This window comes from Petaurus breviceps, unplaced genomic scaffold (genome assembly GCF_028583685.1).
Source record: "Petaurus breviceps papuanus isolate PSGF00001 unplaced genomic scaffold, PetGlider_PUasm1.0 90925, whole genome shotgun sequence".
NCBI classification, from domain to species: domain Eukaryota; kingdom Metazoa; phylum Chordata; class Mammalia; order Diprotodontia; family Petauridae; genus Petaurus; species Petaurus breviceps.
The window spans coordinates 34,761,475-34,781,357 of NW_027187380.1; the positions used below are offsets into that span (position 1 = coordinate 34,761,475).

The 19,883-nt window shown below is 37.9% G+C and overlaps 1 long non-coding RNA gene across 4 annotated transcripts in view; it reads right to left on the reverse strand.

The window, feature by feature from the left end:
* Positions 1-19,883, reverse strand: part of LOC138152705 (uncharacterized) — a 72,067-nt gene that overhangs the window by 10,910 nt on the left and 41,274 nt on the right. For all 4 annotated transcript variants that reach the window (XR_011166179.1, XR_011166180.1, XR_011166178.1 and 1 more), the window contains one exon: positions 16,467-16,538. This is a non-coding gene — a long non-coding RNA (uncharacterized lncRNA). The remainder of the gene's footprint in view (positions 1-16,466; positions 16,539-19,883) is intronic.

Genomic DNA, 19,883 nt, shown 5'->3' on the forward strand with positions numbered 1-19,883 from the left:
CTTACAGAATACAGCCTTTTCATTAATTCATTGGATCATCACATCAACCTTGTGAGGCAAGTAGTACAAGTATTTTTTATTCCTCCCATTTTTAGATGAGGATACTGAAGGTCACACAGCTAATAAGTGTCAGATCCAGTTTTCAAATCCAGACTTGTCTCCAAGTACCCTGCACTACCTTTGAAAGAGTCAATATTGAAAAATGGTTAGCACAGTTACCTGGGAGTCAGACTATTCTGGGTTCTCTAATTTCTGTCTCAAATTCATTGTGTGACTGAATAAGAGACATCCTCTTTGGGCTTTAATTTTTCCATCTTCAAACATAGGGTTAATAATCTTTTTCTTCCTTTTTGACTGAGGGTGAAGATGAATAAATGATCACAGTGCATAATACATAGCCATCCAAGTTCAGTGAAATACATGACTATACAAAATATAGTTTGTACAGTCTGCCCTGAAATATATCCACGGACTCCATGGAATTAAGAAACCCTGGACTAGATAGATGATTTGCCAGGTCCTTCTCAATTCCAATAGTCTGTGACCTTATTTGCATTTTTTAGTTTGCTTTTCCTGATATTAGGATAGTACAGTGGAAATAAGAGTAGCTCTGGCATTTGAGGACAAAATTTAAAACCCTACTTTCACGACCTATGTGACATTAAGCCATTTAATGTCCCCAAGCCTCAGTTTTCTCCTGTTTCAAATGGTGTGGTTGGACTAGGTGTCCTCTGAGAGCTCTTCTAGCTCTAGGCCCATGATTTTATGATGATATTCTTTGTATTGACATATGAATATTCTCCTTAAATATGTTGATTTATGGCATAGTGAAGGTTTGTAGAAGAGATTGCCAAGAAGAGATTAACTCTGACAGTTGAATGGACAGATTAAAAGTCAGGCATTAAGAGTAGAAACAACAGTATATAGAAGATCATAGAAATTTGGAGCGAGAACATATCTTTTTTTTTTCTTTTTATTAATTTGTTTCCTTTTAGTTTACAGGATTCAATTCCACAATTCCTTGAATTTCACATTTTGTCCCCCTTCCCCCCATGGTGACTTATAGTCAAGTATAGGATCTGTAAATACTTTCACATTATACATTGGTCAGGTTATAAGGACGGATTGTACCAGCTGGAATGAAAAATGGTAAAGAGGACATAAAACCAAATAAGAGAACGAAAAAGATCAGGTATTTTGCTTCCACCTGGATATAAACTTAGTTCTTTCTCTGGATGCACATTTTGCTCTCCATCATGAGTCTTTTGGGATTGACTTATATCAGTGCATTGCTGAGAAGAGTACAGTTTATCAAAGTTGGTCATCACACATACGTTGTGTCTGTAATTGTGTACAAATTTCTCCTGGTTCTACTCTTTTCACTCAGCATCAGTTCTTTTAAGCCTCTCCAGGTAAATATGAAGACCGTCTGCTCCTCATTTCTTATAGCACAATAGTATTCCATAACATGCATATACCACAACTTGTTCAGCCATTCCCCAATTGATGGGCACCCCCTTAATTTCCAATTCTTTCCCACCACAAAAAGAGCTGCTATAAACATTTTTGTACACATGGGTCTTCCTCCCACTTCTATGATCTCTTTGGGATATAACCCTAGGAGTGGTATTGCTGGGTCAAAGGATATGAAAGTATTTATAGCCCTTTGGGCATAATTCCAGGTTCTCCAGAAAGGCCCAATTCGTTGAGTTCCCTTTTCTCTAATTTAATCACGTATGCACTCAGGGATATAAAACTTCCCCTAAGAACTGCCTTTAATGCATCCCGTAGATTTTGGTATGTTGTCTCATTATTATCATTCTCTTGAATGAAATTACTGATTGTTTCTATAATTTCTTGTTTGACCCACTCATTCTTTAGGATCAAATTGTTTAATTTCCAGTTAGTTTTTAGTCTGTCTTTCCCTGGCCCTTTATTGCATATAATTTTTATTGCATCATGATCTGAAAAGGATGCATTTAATATTTCTACCTTACGGCATAGAATTGTGAGGTTTTTATGCCCTAGAACATGGTCAATTTTTGAGTATGTGCCATGAACTGCTGAGAAGAAAGTATATTCCTTTTTATCCCTATTCAGTTTTCTCCAGAGATCTATCATACGTATCCTCTCTAAAATCCTGTTCACCTCCTTAACTTCTTTCTTGTTTATTTTGAGGTTGGATTTATCAGGTTCAGAGAGGGGGAGATTAAGGTCTCCCACTAGTATAGTTTTGCTATCTATTTCTTCCTCTAATTCCTTTACCTTCTCCTCTAGGAATTTGGATGTACACCACTTGGTGCATATATGTTAAGTAGTGATATTGCTTCATTCTCGATAGTGCCTTTTAACAGGATATAGTTTCCTTCCTTATCTCTTTTACTTTGGTCAATTTTTGCTTTTGCTTTATCTGAGATAAGGATTGCTACCCCTGCTTTTTTTACTTTAGCTGAGGCATGATATATTTTATTCCAACCTTTTACCTTTACCTTGTGTGTATCCCTCTGTTTCAGATGTGTTTTTTGTAAACAGCCTATTGTAGGATTATTATTTCTAATCCATTCTGCTATCCGTCTCCATTTTATGGGAGAGTTCATTCCATTCACATTTACAGTAATGATTGTTATCTGTTTCTTTCCCCCCATCCTATTCCTGCCCCTGTTAATGTTCATATTTTCCCTCCCTTCTCCCTTCCCCCCTTAATAGTTTTCCTTTTGACCACCGCCTCCCTCAGTGTTCCCTTTTCAGCCCCCCTCCCTTCTCCTACCCTTTCCCCTTACTACTTCTCTCCCTACAAACCACTCCCACGCCCCTTTTGTAACCCTTTCCCCCTCCTACTGCCTGTAGGATATTGTTATACTTAATGAAGTATGATATTTCTTCTTTGCATCAAGAGTGACAGGAACAAATCTCATCGAAGCTCCTCTTCCTCCCCTCTTTCTCTCTAAAATGATACTTTTTGCATTTCTTCTCCATAGAGTCCTATTCTTAACTGGTTGTTATTCCCTTCTTGTACCAGAACCAATGAGGGAAAAGCTCATATGCTTCCCAACTTCCTCCCTTTTTTTCCTCTGCTATACAGTTTTTATGCCTCTTTGAGTGGCATAATTTACCCTTTTCCACTTCAACCATTCCCTTTCTTCCATTGCAGTCCCTTTGTAGCCCTAACAAGATTTTTTTTTAATCATCATTTTGTGTATTTTATAGTCATACCCTCTACTTGTCTATAACCAGTTTGCTCTTATCAAATAGCAGGGTGTGTGTGTGTTCTCCTTGTTTACCTTTCTAAGTCACTGTTGCATCTCGTAATTGGAGGTTGAATTTTCCATTGAGTTCTGGCTTTTTTATCAAGAAGGTCTGGAACTCTGTTATATCATTGAATGACCATCTCTTTGCCTGGAAGAATATGCTCAGTCTCGCTGGGTATGTGATCCTTGGTTGTAACCCGAGCTCTTTTGCCTTCCGGAAAATTGTATTCCACTGCCTCCGATCTTTCAGTGTAGAGGCTGCCAAATCCTGTGCAATCCTCACTGTGGACCCTCGATATTTGAATTGTTTCTTTCTGGCCACTTGAAGTATTTTCTCTTTGATCTGGTGGTTCTGGAGTTTGGCCACAACATTTCGAGGACTTTTCAGTTTGGGATCTCTTACAGCAGGTGTCCGGTGGATTCTCTCGATTTCTATTTTACCCTCAGGTTCTAGTATCTCAGTGCAGTTTTCCTTAACGAGCTCTTGGAGAATGTTGTCCAGGCTCATTTTTTCATCATAATTTTCTGGTAGGCCCATGATTCTCAGATTATCTCTCCTGGATCTGTTTTCCAGGTCAGTTATTTTTTCTTTGAGGTATTTTACCTCTTTTTCTAATTTTTCATTCTTGTTGTTTTGCTTGGCTAATTCGGTTCCTCATAGAGTTATTTGTTTCCATTTGGTTAATCCCGGTTTTTAGCAAATCATTTTCCTTGGTTAATTTTTGAAGCTCCTTTTCCATATCATATACTTTTCTTTTTAGAGAGATGTTTTCCTTGTTATAATGTTTTTCTAATTCTGCTATTTTCGTTTTGAGATAATTATTCATTTTGTTTTCTATCTTTCTCATTTTGTTTTCAAAGTTCCTTTTGATCTCATCTAGGAGAGCCTTCTGTGCTTGGGACCCATTCCCTGTTGAAGTTTCAGCTTTGGGTGTGGAGTCCACATTGTCTCCCTCTGAGGTTGGTTCCTCCCTCTGAGGATAGTAGGACTCCAGAGTCTTTTTCTTTGTAGTCTGTTTTCTACCCATTTTGAGGCAGGGTCCTAGCCACGCCCGTTCCTCTAGGATCCCAAGCATTTACTGTAGAGGGTTTTGCCCTGGGGCAAGAGTTACTATGTTTTCAGGGTCAGAGGGGGGGTTTGGAGCAAGTGAGGTTCACTCTGTCATCCTAGTCTTTGGAGGTCCTGAAAGGGGCTTTTTAAAAAAATTTCTGGGCTATGAAGTGGTAGCCCCAGGAGTGTTTGCTGTCCAGGACAGGGGCCCCTGTATTTGCTTCTTACCTTGCTCTTTCCAGTCCCAGCCCTTTGGTGATAGGCCTGGTAGTGGACCTTGTGGTTGGTGGGAAGACTTGCCCTCCGAGTTGATCAGGCCCCTTCCCGGCCTGGGTCTGCTGCGCCGAGAACATATCTTAAAGAACAACTAGTTCAATACCCTTAGAAAGAACCTGGGGTTAAGTGAAATGAAGGGCTTGCCCAAGGGCGCACACAAAGTAATTTCTTGCTCAGGAGGGAAGAGGAAGACATGAATAAGTCAAGAAGTTGGACAGTATTCTGTATCAATAAATCAATAAACATTAATTAAACACGTACTATATGCCAGGCACTGTGCTAAATGTTGGGGATACAATCAGAGGCAAAAGATAGTCCCTGCCCTCAAGGAGCTTACAATCTAATGGGAAATACAACATACAAGCAAATATTTACAAAGCTAGCAATTTATAGGATGCATAGGAAATAATTAAGAGAGGGAATACACTAGAATTAAAAGGAGTTTGGAAGGCTTCCTGTAGAAGAAGATTTTAATTGTAATTTAAAGGAAACCAAGGAGGTCAGTAATCAAAGTGGAAGAGAGAGAGCATTCCAGGCATGGGAGACAAAGAAAATGCTCAGAGGTTAGAAACAGAATTGTCTTGTTCCTGGAATGACTTGAAGGTCAGTGTCACTGAATTGAAGAGTACTTGTTGGGAGTAAAGTGTAAGATGACTGAAGAGATAACCAGGGGACAGGTTACAAAGGGCTTTGAAAGCCAAAGAAAGGATTTAATATTTGATTTTGTAGGTAATGGGAAGCCACTGTAGTTCCCTGTGCTTTGGGAAGATCAATTTGGCATCTGAGTAGAGGATGGACTAGAGGTGGGAGAGAGTTAAAGCAGGTACCAACAGAACGCTATTAACTTGTTAAAGTCCAGATGTGAGGTGATGGCCACTTGTATAGTTGTCAGAGAAGGGAAGGGGGTGCATAGGAGAGACTTGTGAGGGGAGAAACAACAGGACTTGACAACTGGTTGGATGCAGGAGATGAAAGAGAGTGAAGAGTCAAGGATGAGGTCTAGGTTGTGAGCCTGGGTGACTGGGGGCAGAGTTTGGAGGGAAAGATAAATGAGTTCAGTTTTGGACATGTTGAGTTTAAGATTTCTATAGGACACCCAGGTTAAGATATCCACTAGACAGCTGGAGATATGAGACTAGAGGTCAAGAGAGAGGTTAGGGCTGGACAAATGAATATGAGAATCATTTGCATAGATATGACAATTGATTATTATAGAGAGATGATGGTTAATTCAGGCAATCAATAATCACGTTAAGCTTTAGGGATAGTGTTAGGCACTAGGGATGCAAAGAAAAAAAAGGGAAAAAAGTCCCTGTTTTATCATTTAACTTTTTACTACAAAAAACTTTTATTAAATGTCCCCTGGCCCCACAGACCTGTGCTAGATAGATGTTAGAGGAAGTTACAGAGTTTAGATGAAAAATATTTTTACCTCATGAGGTTGATTGTTTAGAAGGGGGATAATACAAATACAGGTAAGTAAAATATATAACAATAATACATGATAAATGCATTAGGAAGGTACAAACAAAGTACTCTGTGAAGTCTGAGGGGAAAGGTCATGGGAGGTATCTTGAGTTCTGAGATATTGATGGGTTCCAGTGTTTTTCCAACACTAGTTTTACCTAATCTGCTCGTGGCTGAAGGTTCAGTTGTTTTCTGTTTTGTAAGGGCTCCCTAGCATTAAGATTAGCCTCAGGACATACAACTCTGGTATAGCAAATCAAGATAAAGGAGATTTATGACCAGGGAAGCAGCCAGAGGAGAAGCTGGCTCTGCTAGCTGCCTATAAAGACTAAACAGAAACAAACGCACATATTTAGTTTAAATATGTATTTCTTAGTTTATATTGATATGCATATAAAAATACAAATATGATTTGCATGTATTCTATTTATAAGTACATATAAATAGAGGTATTTCATTTATAAATTCACATATAGGAGATACACTATTAACCTGAAACCTCTCAATGTCAGGCTCAACATCTCCGAAGACACAACTCTTTATCTTTCCCCCCAAACTCATCCCTCCTTCTAACTTCCCTATTTCTGACAAAGACACCTCCATTCTTCTAATGATCCAGCTTCCCAAATACAGGACCTTCCTGAATTATTCCTCTTTCCCTATATTTGATCATTTACCAAATTTTCTTGATTCTACCACTGCAACTTCTCTTTTCCATCACCTTCTCTCCATTATACAACCACCACCTTAGCTGTTTTCCCTCTCACTTGCACTATGAATGGATGAAAAAACATCTATTAATAATTTACTATGTGTCAGATACTGTGCTAAGCTTGAAGTTTCAAATACAAAGGAGACAATCTCTGTCCTTAAGGAATTTTTGGTCTAGTGAGTACCCCGTAACAACCATAATAAGGGAGATGTGACTAAGGAAGGGTGTTTTGATCTGAGAAGTCACAGTAATGATGAATGGAGCTAGAGGGCAGCAAATTTACATTCTCCTTTCAGAAGAGAATAAGATTTTAATAGGTAAGATATAGAAGTATAGCAGGAAGATAGGTGGGAAAAAGGACATTCATGGGTCTGAGGTAGCTGCATTTAATGGACTCGTTGATCAGGAGAACACAGCCCTAGGCAGGAGTTTGAATTTCTCCAGGGCATGGTCCCTGAAAGTTCTCTTGAGATAGTGCAAGAACATCAATAATAGGGCATAGGAGCATGGCAGGTAGATGCCCTATTGCCTCTGGGAGAAAATAAAACACCTCTGTTTGGCATTTAAAGTTCTTTAAAATATGGCTCCAGCCTGTATCTTTCCACATTCATTGCACATTTCTCTCCCCAATATATGGTCTAGCCAAACTCTATACACATTTCCCATTTCTGTGTCTTTTCTTAGGCTTTTCTCTTCAACTCAACCTGTTGGAATCCTAAGCTCTCATCAAGACTCAGCTCAAAAGCCACATGCTACTATAGGCCTTTGCTGATTCTTCCAGTTATTAGTATCCTATTCTTGAAATAACTTTATATTTTATTTTTCATATATTTTTAATACATTTTGTATTCATCTGTGAGTATGTTGTGTTGTTCTTACTCTGCCTTACCCTGGCTGCCACTCCAGTACAAATGTAAACTTCTTGAAAGCGATGGCTATTTCATTTTTGCCTTTGAGCATTCTTTTCTATGATTCCAGGCTCAGAAAGGAAAATCTAGCATAATGAGTTGTATAAATTTGGAGTTAGAACATCTGGGTGCAAATTTTAATTTTACTACTTGCTACTTTTGTAAGTAATCTCAGGAAAGTCAACTAATATCTTTGGACCTCCAATTCTGTCTCTATATAATCAAGGAAGATGATCTCTAAAGTCCCATCCACCTCTGACAATACAGTGATTCTAATCCCATCTTCATGACAATTAGACCTCTAGTAATTTTTAAATTAAGAGGCAAGTTGGATGATATTCACACAGATGGAAAAGGCATAGAATGGAGATGGTAAAGAACCATTTCCTTTGTTCTGTTTTTAACTCACTATTGCCATTTTTGATACTAAAAGCATGAATAATTACAGGATTATAGATTTAGAGCTTGGGTGGAACATTAGAGGTTATGAAGTCAAACCCATTCATCCTACAGATGAGCAAACTGAGTCTTAGAGAGGTTAAGTGACTTACATGTGCTCATACTGCAGGATTTAATTTCAAGTCTCCTTGACTCTAAATACAATGCTCAATCCATTGTAGTTATTCTTCCTGAATCTGAAAAGCCTACTTCAGCAATTTGAAATCCTCTATAAGTTTATAGTATTTAGTTGAAAATGTGGTATTTTATGAAGTCTCAAAGGCCTCTTCTATCACCATATATGCACAAATATACATATATATACATATATATACATATACGTGTGTGTGTATTACATGCCATGTGAGATGAATCTTGAAAGAAGGTGAGGATTGTGGGAGACAGAAACACGGAGAGAACATGGGGAACAGCTTGTGTGAATACACAAAGGCAAGAGTTGACATGTTGACTTCAGGGAGTAGCAAGTAGCAGTGTGTGTGTGTGTGTGTGTGTGTGTGTGTGTGTGTGTGTGTGTGTGTACATCTTGTTGAATTAGCAGAATTTCAGTGTGAATTAAAAGCTACAACCACACTAAGGCATACTGTGCCTTAACCTTAACATCCAGATTTGGAATTTTGAATCTCTTTTGCCTCTTGGTCTGTATGTCTTGTGAGAGCAGGAATAGTAACTACATCTTTGTTTCACATTTTTCCTATTGTCTCTGTTTTGTCATCGTAGCCTAATTAACCTACTCTACCTGAGTTTGTCAAAGTTACTATGACCTTGTGGCCTCTGATGATGTCATAGGTATTTCATCTTTGCTATGCTCTGGGTGCCATAGGAAAACCAGAAGGGAAGACAGATCAGCCTGAGGCAACTGAGTGAGATGTCAGCTGACTTGGGGAATGACATTTCTCAGCCATATCCTATATGACTATCACTTCTATAAATCCTCTGTGTCAGGCCCCTGAGATCTGGATCACAAGCTGAGCCTGTCTGTCTTCTTTTGCATTTTCTGCCATCTCATTATTTCCTAGAATTTACAATTTAGGATATCAGGGCTAGACAGGGTGAAAGAGAAGAAGGTCAGAAAGAGAAGCCACTCTCCTAGGTGGGCCTTGGACCATCATAGTAGTCTTTTCCAAAGAACATTGGAGAGGGTGGAGAGTGAATAATAGAGAACTCCTCCCAGATGCTCCATTTTTAGGAAATGGTCCAGAGTAACTAGGTGGCACAATGGATAGAATACCTAGCTTAGAGTCAGGAAGACCTGAGTTCAAATGTGGCCTTAAACTAACTATGTGATCTTGGGCAAGTCATTTAACTCTGTCTCAGTTTCCTCATCTGTAGAATAATTCACTGTGTTCTGGTCTATATTCTATATAGTGAAATGTAAATATATCACATTTATTTTAGCAAACCAGTATATTTTTTGTATTTAATTATAGAAAGTTAACTTAGTTTTTTTAAAATTTATTTGCAAATCAAGTTTTTCCATTTGGCACTATAACTTGTTGCCTAACTAGCTGAATATTATAATATCAGCTTGTTCTGAGGTTGTCCACATATATATTTTTTACTTTTGCTTATTTTAAGTAAAGCACTTAATGTGTATAAGAATTTGTATTATGGATGTGCTTGATCTATCTACAAAGAAAAATTAGGAATTAATTTATTATAAAATGCTCTTAGAAGTCTTAATTGTGTTTTTTTTTTAATTGTGATGTTAGACTTGTGTGTCTGGACATAATTAAGGTACATCATTATTGTAGATTAAAAGTCATATATGGTAAAACATATTTTGTTTTACTGTATGTTTTTTACTGGATGATCTATTCCCTCATCCCAAAGCAAGCATGAATAAAATTAGCTTAAATGTAAAAACAATAACAACAAAAACAACAAAAATGAAGGAAATGGCCAACCACTCCAGTATTTTTGCCAAGAAAACCTCAAATGGGGTCACAAAGAGTCAGACACAACTGAAAAAATGATTCAACAACAACTGGAGTTGCTATTTCATCATTTCCCACTGACTCAAGGACTTTGTCTCAGTAAGACTCAATAAGAGTGGATCCTCTTCTTCCCTCTCCCCTCCACCCCTTTTAGCTTATTTTTATGTGTTGTCTTCTCCCATTAGATTGTGAGCTCCTTGAGGGCAGATAGCGTCTTTTGCCTTTCTTTGTGTCATCAGAGCTTAGCACCATGCCTGGCACATAGTAGAAACTTAATAAGTATTTATTGACTGAATGAAAACTGGATGACTAGAAGGGTTGTGATAGCCTCAACAGAAATAAGGAAATTTGAAGGAAGAGCAGGTTTAAAGGGAAGATAAGTTTTATGAAGTTTTAGGTGCCTGTGGTACCTAGGTGAAGATTTTCAAGCAGACGATTAGAAATGTGAGTTCAGGAGAGAGATTTTTACTAAATATGAATTGAGAGGCAGATTAAGAGGAAAGATATAGGATGTAGGTTGACATTATAGTAAAGTCAGATTACTTGAAGGGTTTTTTTAAGGAATAGGGTGGGGGGAGAGACAGGCCTGAGTATGTTTGTAGGGAGAAGGAGCTAATAGAAGAGTTTGAAATGAGAGGGGGAAAGAATGATTAATGGAAAAGGTCCTTGAGAAAAGGGGTGGGATGAAGGGTCCAGAGTTATTCTTGACAAGGAGAAAGACCATCTCTTCTTCATAATCTTAGTCAATAAACATTTATTGGGCATATACCATATGCCAGGCATTGCTGAGGATACAAATACCAAAAAAAAAAAAAGATAGTCCTCTCTTTTAATCTAATGGAAGGGGTGTGACTATCACAAGGGGTAGGGAGGAAACAATGTACTAAAGGAAACTGAAAGGAGGGAAAGGTACCTGACAAGGGGAGGGAGTGGAGAAATGAGAAATGTCCCAGAGTTGTTTAGCCAGATGAGAAATGAAGGGATATTCTTAGCTGAACTTCCTTAAATGGAGGTTTTGTAGTTCCTGGCTTCACCCTTCAGTCAGAGGGACAGAGTTTAGTGATGAGGTAGAATATCAAGTCTGATGGAATATTGCAAGGTAATGAGGTTTTCCCAATAATGAACTTCCTGGGACATGGAGAAGTCAGAACTATCCAAAATAGTGCAGCTTCAGAGTAGCAGTACTCAGAGACTAGAGCAAAGGAGGAAAGGACAAAAGAAATGGTAGATGACTTTTGAGATTGGAGAGTAGGGGAAGAGAGTTCAAGATAGAAAACTATAGATTTTTCTTGGTCAAGGAATAGAAAAGTTCATTTCCTTAGAGATAAGAATGAAGGTGGCATTAAAGACTTAAAGAGAACAAGAGAAAGTTTGGACCAAATGCTACAGGGAGTATCATAAAGATTCAATATGAGAAGAATAAAGGATTGCTGTGAAGCACGAAGACCCAGTTAACATTAGATAACATGAATTTGTAGTTTGTTCAGTCCACATGGTTACCTGACTTTATCTAGTGTAAGGACTTTCTTGCATTCAGTAATATGGGAGTGGAAGTGGGAAAAGTCGCTGATGTGGATGACCCAGAGTTAAGGATTGGCAGGGCATAAATTGTTTAAGGGCAAAAAGACAAAGTGGTAGATAGGATGTTAGTGCATAAATGAAATAGTTAACTATAGGGTCTAGACTGTGAAGGGAGAGAAGAAAATGGAGAATGAGGTGGGGAAATGAAGGAGCTGAAAGTTACAGTGAGGAAGAAGAATAAGTTTAAGAAGAGTGAAGCAAGACAGATGAGATAAAATTATAATCAGAGGGGAATTTCAAGCCTTGAGGACACAGAAGTGGTAGAATTTAGAAGCAGATCTCCAAATGCTTGAGGTGTGTTAGAGATGAAAGTCAATGGAACCGAGAAGTTTGATGTACTCAGAGGATGAGGAAATCAAGAGGACATTAATGCATATATTGAAATCCCCAAATATGACAGTGGGATTTGGCATACGAAAGAAACTTTAAGCCACTTACTAAATTCCTTGGGAAAGAAGGGAAACTGATCTGAAGACAAGAGGAATACAGTAACAAAGATCTATACCAGTTGCTAGTGATAGACAGAGTAGACATCAATGGAGAAAAGATTTCAGAGTGACAACAGCAGCAGGAAGGGTCAGGAAGTAACAATGGAATACAAAGAGCATTCCTCTTCTTCCTGATGAATGAATGAAGAAGCATTCTTCCTTCTTAGAAGGCATTCTGCTGAGAGTGGTGATGTCTTCAGAAGAGTCTAAGATTTCTACAAATTTAAAAAAAGGACGGAAGGAATTATAGAGACCTTGGATAAAAGGCAGAGGTTACAGAGGAAATATGGAAGGGGAAAGCAGAGGAGAATAGGAACTGGGTAGGAATAAAGAATAGATATTGATGAGAGCATGGGGAATGGTACAAGGGGGTCAAAGTTTTTCCTTTGCAAATGGTAACTTTATCACAGGAATTAGGAGAGCCAGAGGTAGAAGTTTTGTTTTTTTTTTATAAGATATGGGAGCTGTGCTGATAGGGGTTTGTAGAATTATGGCGTGGCATGGGTGTGGCCTACACTATATGTTTTTTCTCCAAACATCAAGAAACTGCTAATGGAGATTGTGGGGAGTTTGAGCCAGGTTTCTGAGTAAAGAAACACTTTGAAACCATTTCCTGAGAGCTATTTTGGTTTGGTGTCTGGGCCAGGCCTGAGAGTTCAAGTGACCTATCCAAGTGGCTCTAGGCTGTGTGTTTCAGTTATGGGCAAGGTACTCCCAGTTGAGTATCTCAGTTGGAGTCTGGATAGAGCTTAGTAGATCTTGGACAACTCTGTTGATACACAGGGGGACAGAAGAGCTACAGTTCCCACAAATGTTAATGGCACTTCAGATGAAGTTGAAGCCACACTTTAATTCCCAGGAGTATACAGTATTCTTTCCCTTTTCTCTAAAAGTCACTCACTTTCAAGGCAGTGTGGGATAGGGAGTGAAAGATCCACAGCTTCCACAAATGTTAATGATAGCAACAATAGAGTTTCTGCTAGAAAGTGGACAGTTGTAAGAGTTTGGTGCCCATAAAGACAGCTAGCTGGTACAGTGAATAGAGCATTGGGCCTGGAGTAAGGAAAATCTGAGTTCAAATCCAGCCCTATATACTTGGTAACTTTGTAACCCTGATAAATCCTTTAATCTCTGTCTGCCTCAGTTTTCTCCTCTGTAAAATGGGTGGCAGTAATAATATTACCTACCTCTCAGGGTTGTTGTGAGGATCAAATGAAATAATTGTAAAGCACTTAGCATGATGACTGGCATATAGTAGGTGCTTAATAAATGCTTGTTTTCTTCCTTCCCATAGGCAGAAAACAGTACATTAATTTTATTCTAATTTAAAAAGGAAAATGAGGAATGTTATTCCATCCTTCCTCTTCCCATCCCAACCGCTGCAACTCGTGATGTCTTCTTAGAATGGGCCTTTGGGGTCTTTGGGGTGTTTATGGGCAATGTTTACTGATCAATTAGCAAGAATTTATTAAGCACTTACCCTACCAGATGAGATGCAGTCTGGCATGTGGATCAAAAGTTAGCCTAGGAGTCAATAATACTTGGGTTCAAGTCCCGTCTTTTATCCAAACTGGCTATGTGTATCATGAGTCAAGTGGACTTAACCTTTCTTAGTGCTTCTAAGTACAAAGAAGGTATCTTTTACAATAGTAGAGGAAGTTCCTCATCAAAGCTCCCCACTCCAGTAAAATAACAAGTCCAGTCCCCCAAATGAGCCAGATCCTATGCCAGTTGCTGGGGATATTAAAATACTCAGCTGCACCTGTAATCACATTCATTTGGGAGCCCTTTTAATGATGCAGACTTAAACCCAAACATTCCTTCCCATCCTGTGTGATTATTGTCCACATTCTCCAAAAAGTTCACCACATGGGGTACGCCAGTGTGTTGAAACCTCCTTTGATTTCTTCTGACATCATAAGAGCATCAATAGAGCACCCTGGTTGCTTAGGTGTCATCCCTCCAGGTTGTCATTTGAACAGCCCATCTTCTCTTCTTATCATACAGTTCCTTGATGATGCCCTTGACTCCTGTTCTCCAGGTTTCCTCATTGTTTTATTTTGCAATCTTCTCACACCCACTATTTGATTCTCTGTTGCTTTCTGGGTGATGTTTATAATTAGTTCTTTGTATCATGGTGGTATTCCTTCTATGTCTCATTGCCATAGAGTCTGCCATAACTGGCAAAATGTAATTTTTGAAAAAATGTTTTTTTTCTTTCATAGAAAGAGCTTAGGGTTAGCAAAAGAGGTGTGGAATTTCCTGAAAGACATTCAGTCTGCTTTCCTCCTGTTGTTCAGCTTTAGCTTCATCTATAATGCCTATCCCAACACATAGATTCTATAGGGTGCCCAACCAAATGTATGTTGAAATTTTGTCAATAGACATTCTTCACACTTTTCCTATGTGGATGGACAGAATAAATGCCTTTGAGTGATTATATATCTTTTCAAGAGGCTCTGCAATATTCTGGGACTTGTTGAAATCAACATGTCATACCCAAATAGGAACATCTAGAGAACATCACTATCAATAGAGAGACTCCATCTTTGACCTAGACTCTGCTGGATTTTCTCTATCACTGTGGTGAATATCTTTGGCTAGTATACTTTGTTTCCTCACTTGATGATGTTATCGAAAGGTTATTGAACAGGGCTATTTCTATTATATCATCCAAGAAATCTTGCAAGATCTTGATTTATGGGAGAAACCTTGTTACAGAAGAGACTGTAAAGTGGTATTTTGTTCTAACAAGTCAAATACTTTTGTTTTGGTTTTTCAAGTTTTATTTTATTATCTTTTGTTTTCATATTACAATAATTTCTAAATCTACCTTTCCCCTTTCCTACCCCATTTAGCAAGTCCTCCCTTGTGACAGAGATTTTAAAAAGAAAAAAAAATGTTCAGCAAAACTAGCTAACACATCAATCATATGTAATAGCGTATGTAACATTCTTTTCCCCCCAGTTTTTAACATTATGGTTTAAAGTTTTGAGTTCTAAATTCTATCCCTACCTCCTCCCCCCCCCCCAGAGAGTAAGCAAAAAATAGGTTATAAAAGTGCAATTATGTAAACATTTCCATATTAGTTATGGAAGACTCAAATAAAAGAAAAAAACTGAAAGAAAAAAGTGAAAAATAGCATGCTCCAGCTTGTATTCAATCAATATCAGTTCTCTCTCTGGAAGTGGATAGGATGCTTCATCGTTAGTCCTTTGGGATTGTATTGAGATGAGAATAGTTGAGTCATTCACAGTTTGTTTTTTTTTTTCCTTTTTGGAGGGGGGAATGCAGGGCAATTGGGGTTAACTGCCTTGCCCAAGGTCACATGGCTAGTAAGTGTTAAGTGTCTGAGGCTGGATTTGAACTCATGTCCTCTTGACTCCAGGGCCGGCGCTCTATTCACTGTGCCACCTAGCTGCCCCTCTTCTTTTCTTTCTTTTTTTTTTTCATTCTCAGTTCTTCATTGAATAATAATGCTGTTACTGTGTACAACATGCTCCTGGTTCTCACTTTACCATGCAGTTCATGTAAGTCTTTCTAGGTTTTTCTGAAATCATCTGTTTGTCATTTCTTATAGCACAATAATGTTCCATTGCAATCATATACCACAACTTGTTTTGTCATTCCCCAATTGTTGGGCATCCTTTTGATTTCCAATTATTAGCCACCACAAAAAGAGCTTCTAGAAATGTTTTTATACAAGTAGGTCCTTTTCTCCTTTTTTTTGTGATTGTCTTTGGGATGTAGACCTCGCAGTAGTATTGCTTGATCAAAGGGTATGCTTAGTTTTATAGACCTTTGGCCTTAGTACCAAATGACTCTGCAGAATGGTTGAATCAGTTCACAACTCCACCAACAGTGCATTAGTGGCTCAGTTTTCCAATATCCATTCTAACATCTAGCATTTTCCTTTTTTGTCATATTCACCACTCTGATAGGTGTGAAGTGGTACCTCAGAGTTGTTTTAAAGGTCAAATTCTTTTAAAATAATCAGCAAATAATAGGCACAATAGGGGCATAATATCTCTGTATCTTTCACTTAATTGTGAAATGATAAAGATTTGGTTTATTGCTGAATATTTCTTGCAAAAGCCTGCTTGTTCCCTACTAATATATTAATAGAGGATGCCCTCAATTCCTTCATGGATGGTTCTGTTAGTCAGTCAATAAACATTTATTAAGCACCCACTATGTACCAGGGATAAATAGAAAGGAAAAAGACAGTCCTGACTTTGAAGGATCTCACAGTCTAATGGAGAAGATAATATGCAAACAACTATGTACAAACAAGCTATATTCACAATACATTGGAAATAATAAACAGAAGACAGGCACTCACATTAAGGGATAGGTTCAGGAAATGTTTCTTGTAGAAGGTAAAATTTCAGCTCAATTCATGTTGAGATGATTCCTGTAGAACATATAGCATACAAAGGAAAGGAGGAATATAGGTCAGTACTTATTAATGTTTACTTGGTCATCTTTTTTATTTATTATTAAGGTCTGACATCTGCTACATTTTCCCAGATACTTTATATATTAATATTCTTTCAGAATCATATTGCTTTAAGAATTTGATATGCACATAAACCTTTATGTATATACGTGTATATATATATATATATATATATATATATATATATATGTCTGTCTCTTTGTCTATCTATCTGTTGTTTATATTGACTGCTTTTCCCATCTTTATTCTCTTCCCTTCCATTTTCTTTTATAAACACATCTGGGACCATGTTATTAGGGTCCAAGTGCTGTACCCTTTATGGAATAAGCAGTTTCTTAAAATGTTTGTTTGTTTGTTTGTTTGTTTTTGCAAATCTTCTATTTCTCTTCTTTTTTTTTTTTTATCCCTGGAATGACTCTGCTCAGTTGGATATTTTACTGTTTTATTTTCAGTGTTTTTATCTTCCACTGCTTCTCTTTCCTTTATGAAATGATACTGTTCATAGTCATCCATCATACTTCTCCATAAGAGCTTTCAAACAAGTTCATGTTTTAGCCTGGTGTTGCCTTTGACAGTTATCTCTCTGACAAGTAAGTAAAATATTATTGACTAAGGCTCTTTCTGGATTCTTTTAGTCTCATTATAGTTGGTTTTCATGGATGAAATTATTATAGATAGTGTTCATGTCATTTATATTTTCATTTCCCATTTTTTATTTTTAGTTACCTTGTTTAAATAATTCAAGATTAGGCTGTTTTACTTGTGTACCATTTTAAAAAATTCTTTTACTTAAAAAACCCAAACTAATTCCGATGTGACAAATTGATGGCCTAATTGCACTCAAGTATAACTCCTACATCAATAGACTCTTCTTATGTGTTAGAATATAATCTACTTTGCTCTTTATTATATTTTGGGTAGGTTATTCTTTGCTGTAATCCTAGTTCCTTTGCCTTGTAGAGTACTATATTTCAAGCCTTATACACTTTTAACTGGTAGCTACTAAATCTTATTTGATCCTGACTGTGGCTTCAGGGTGCAAACAGTTCTCACATTATGTCAACGCAACTCCCTGGAGATCCCTCACTTGTTGGGGGCTCCAGCTTTGGTTCCTGACAGGCAGTGGCATGGGTAGCAACAGGCTTTGGGAAGGGCAGTCCCAGGCACTGAAGCTGCTCCAGCTGTGGGGACCTTGGCCATGTGCAGGGGGTGGGGCCATGCAAAGCCCTGAGGAGAGGAGAGGTATGTGAAATAATTCACTTACCTTAAGTGAAAATTGGCTGCATTTGAATGGTTTCTTTCTAATTGCTAGAAGCATTTTCTTTTTGACCTGGGAGATCTGGAATTTGGTTATAACATTCCTGGGAGTTTTCACTTTGGGCTTTATTCTAGGAAGTGATCACTGAATTCTTTCAATGTCTATCTTACCCTCTAAATCTAGGATATTGGGGCAGTTTTCCTTGATATTTTCTTGAAACATGATGTCTAGACTCTTTGTGATCATGGCTTTCAGATAGTCCAATAATTCTTAAATGACCTCTCTCTAATCTGTTTTCTAGTTTGAGGTTTTCCAATGAGATTTTTCACCTTTTCTTGTATTTTTTCATTCTTTTGACTTTGTTGTACTGTTTCTTGAAGTCTCAGGGAGTCATTAACATCCATTTGCCCAATTTTAATTTTTAAGAAATTATTTTCTTCAGTGAGGTTTTATGCATCTCTTGCTATTTGGTTAATTCTGTTTTTTTAAGATGTTACTTTCTTGAGTACTTTTGTACTTATTTTATCAAACTATTGACTCTCTTTTCATAATGTTCTTTCATCAGTCTCATTTCTTCTCCCAATTTTTCCTCTACCTCTTTTATTTGATTTTTAAACTCTTCCAGGACTTCTTGTTGGTCTTGTGTCCAATTCATATTTTTCTTTGAGGCTTTGCTTGTAGCTGTTTTGACAGACTTGCCTTTTTCTGAGTTTGTATTTTGATATTTACTGTCACCATAGTAGCTTTTTTATGGTAAAGTTTTTTTGTTATTGTTTGCTCATTTTCCCCTACTATGTCTTGACTTTAAACTTTATGTTAAAGTTGGACTTTGCTCACCTGGGGTTGGGGAGGGCAATGGTCCCAAGATTCAGGTTTTTTTTGTGCTGCTGTTTTCAGAACTAGTTCTGAGGGTCTGTAGACTTTTGGTGCTTCCGAGGTGATATGATCCCTGGAGAGGTGTGGTCACTGTTCCTTGCCCTGTGTTCTTGTCTTTACCCAGGAAGGGATCTTGTTCCCTTGTAGACATAGGTATTAGCACTCTTCTTGGCCCTACAACTGTGATTTACAACTGCATATCACAATACAATGGAGTCCTGCACCCAACGACAACAAACAGCCCCTTGTAATCTTTTTCTTGCCAGTTTTCTGACCCCTTTACTGTCTCTGGGCTGAGAGATCCTGAATCTGCTGCTGCCCCTATGACACGGAGTTCTGTGGCTTTGTGGCTGGACTGCTCTAGGCCAGTCCCCACCCCGGTGTCACAGATGTTTTCTGCTGACTTCTTAACTTGTCTTGGGCTGGAAAAATTTCTCATCCTGATCTTTTTTGGCTCTGCCACTCCATTATTTGATTTGAGGCATTATGTCAAAGGTGTTTGGAGGAGAATGTTGGGAGAGTTCAGCTGAGTTATTGCCTCTTTTCTACCATCTTCTGCTTTCTTTTTTTTTAAAGAAAAGGTCCCATCATAGATATATGTTGGTGTTATTTTGGTTTTCCAGTTTGCAGTAATTCTAAATCAATGATTGACTACATGGGATGACTGGTATTAGATTAGAACACTTAGTTTTCTTATCCCTGATCAGAATTTGGAAATCTGTTATATAAATCTCAGAATTAAGTGATATGTAATCTACTCCATTTGGGCTTATATTAATGTAGACATGGTACACATGGCATTCAGACTTCTATTCTTCTCTTTCTCTTTTCTTACTCACTCAAACTGCCTTTAAGCTTTCAGATTCTTGGTCAGATTGGATTTGTTTTTTATTGTTTGCTCATTTTCTAGCCTATTTCTTGACTTTGAACTTTGTGTTGAAGCTGGGCTCTGCTTACTTGTTGGGAGATGGGGAGGGTACTGTCTCAAGCTCCAGGCTTTTTCATCCTGCCATTTTCTTTTTTGTTTGTTTGTTTGTTTTTGTTTTTTGCTTTTTGTAGGAGGGAAGATAGGGCAATTGGGGTTAAGTGACTTGGCCAAGGTCACATGGCTAGTAAGTGTCAAGAGTCTAAGGCTGGATTTGAACTCAGTTCCTCCTGACTTCAGG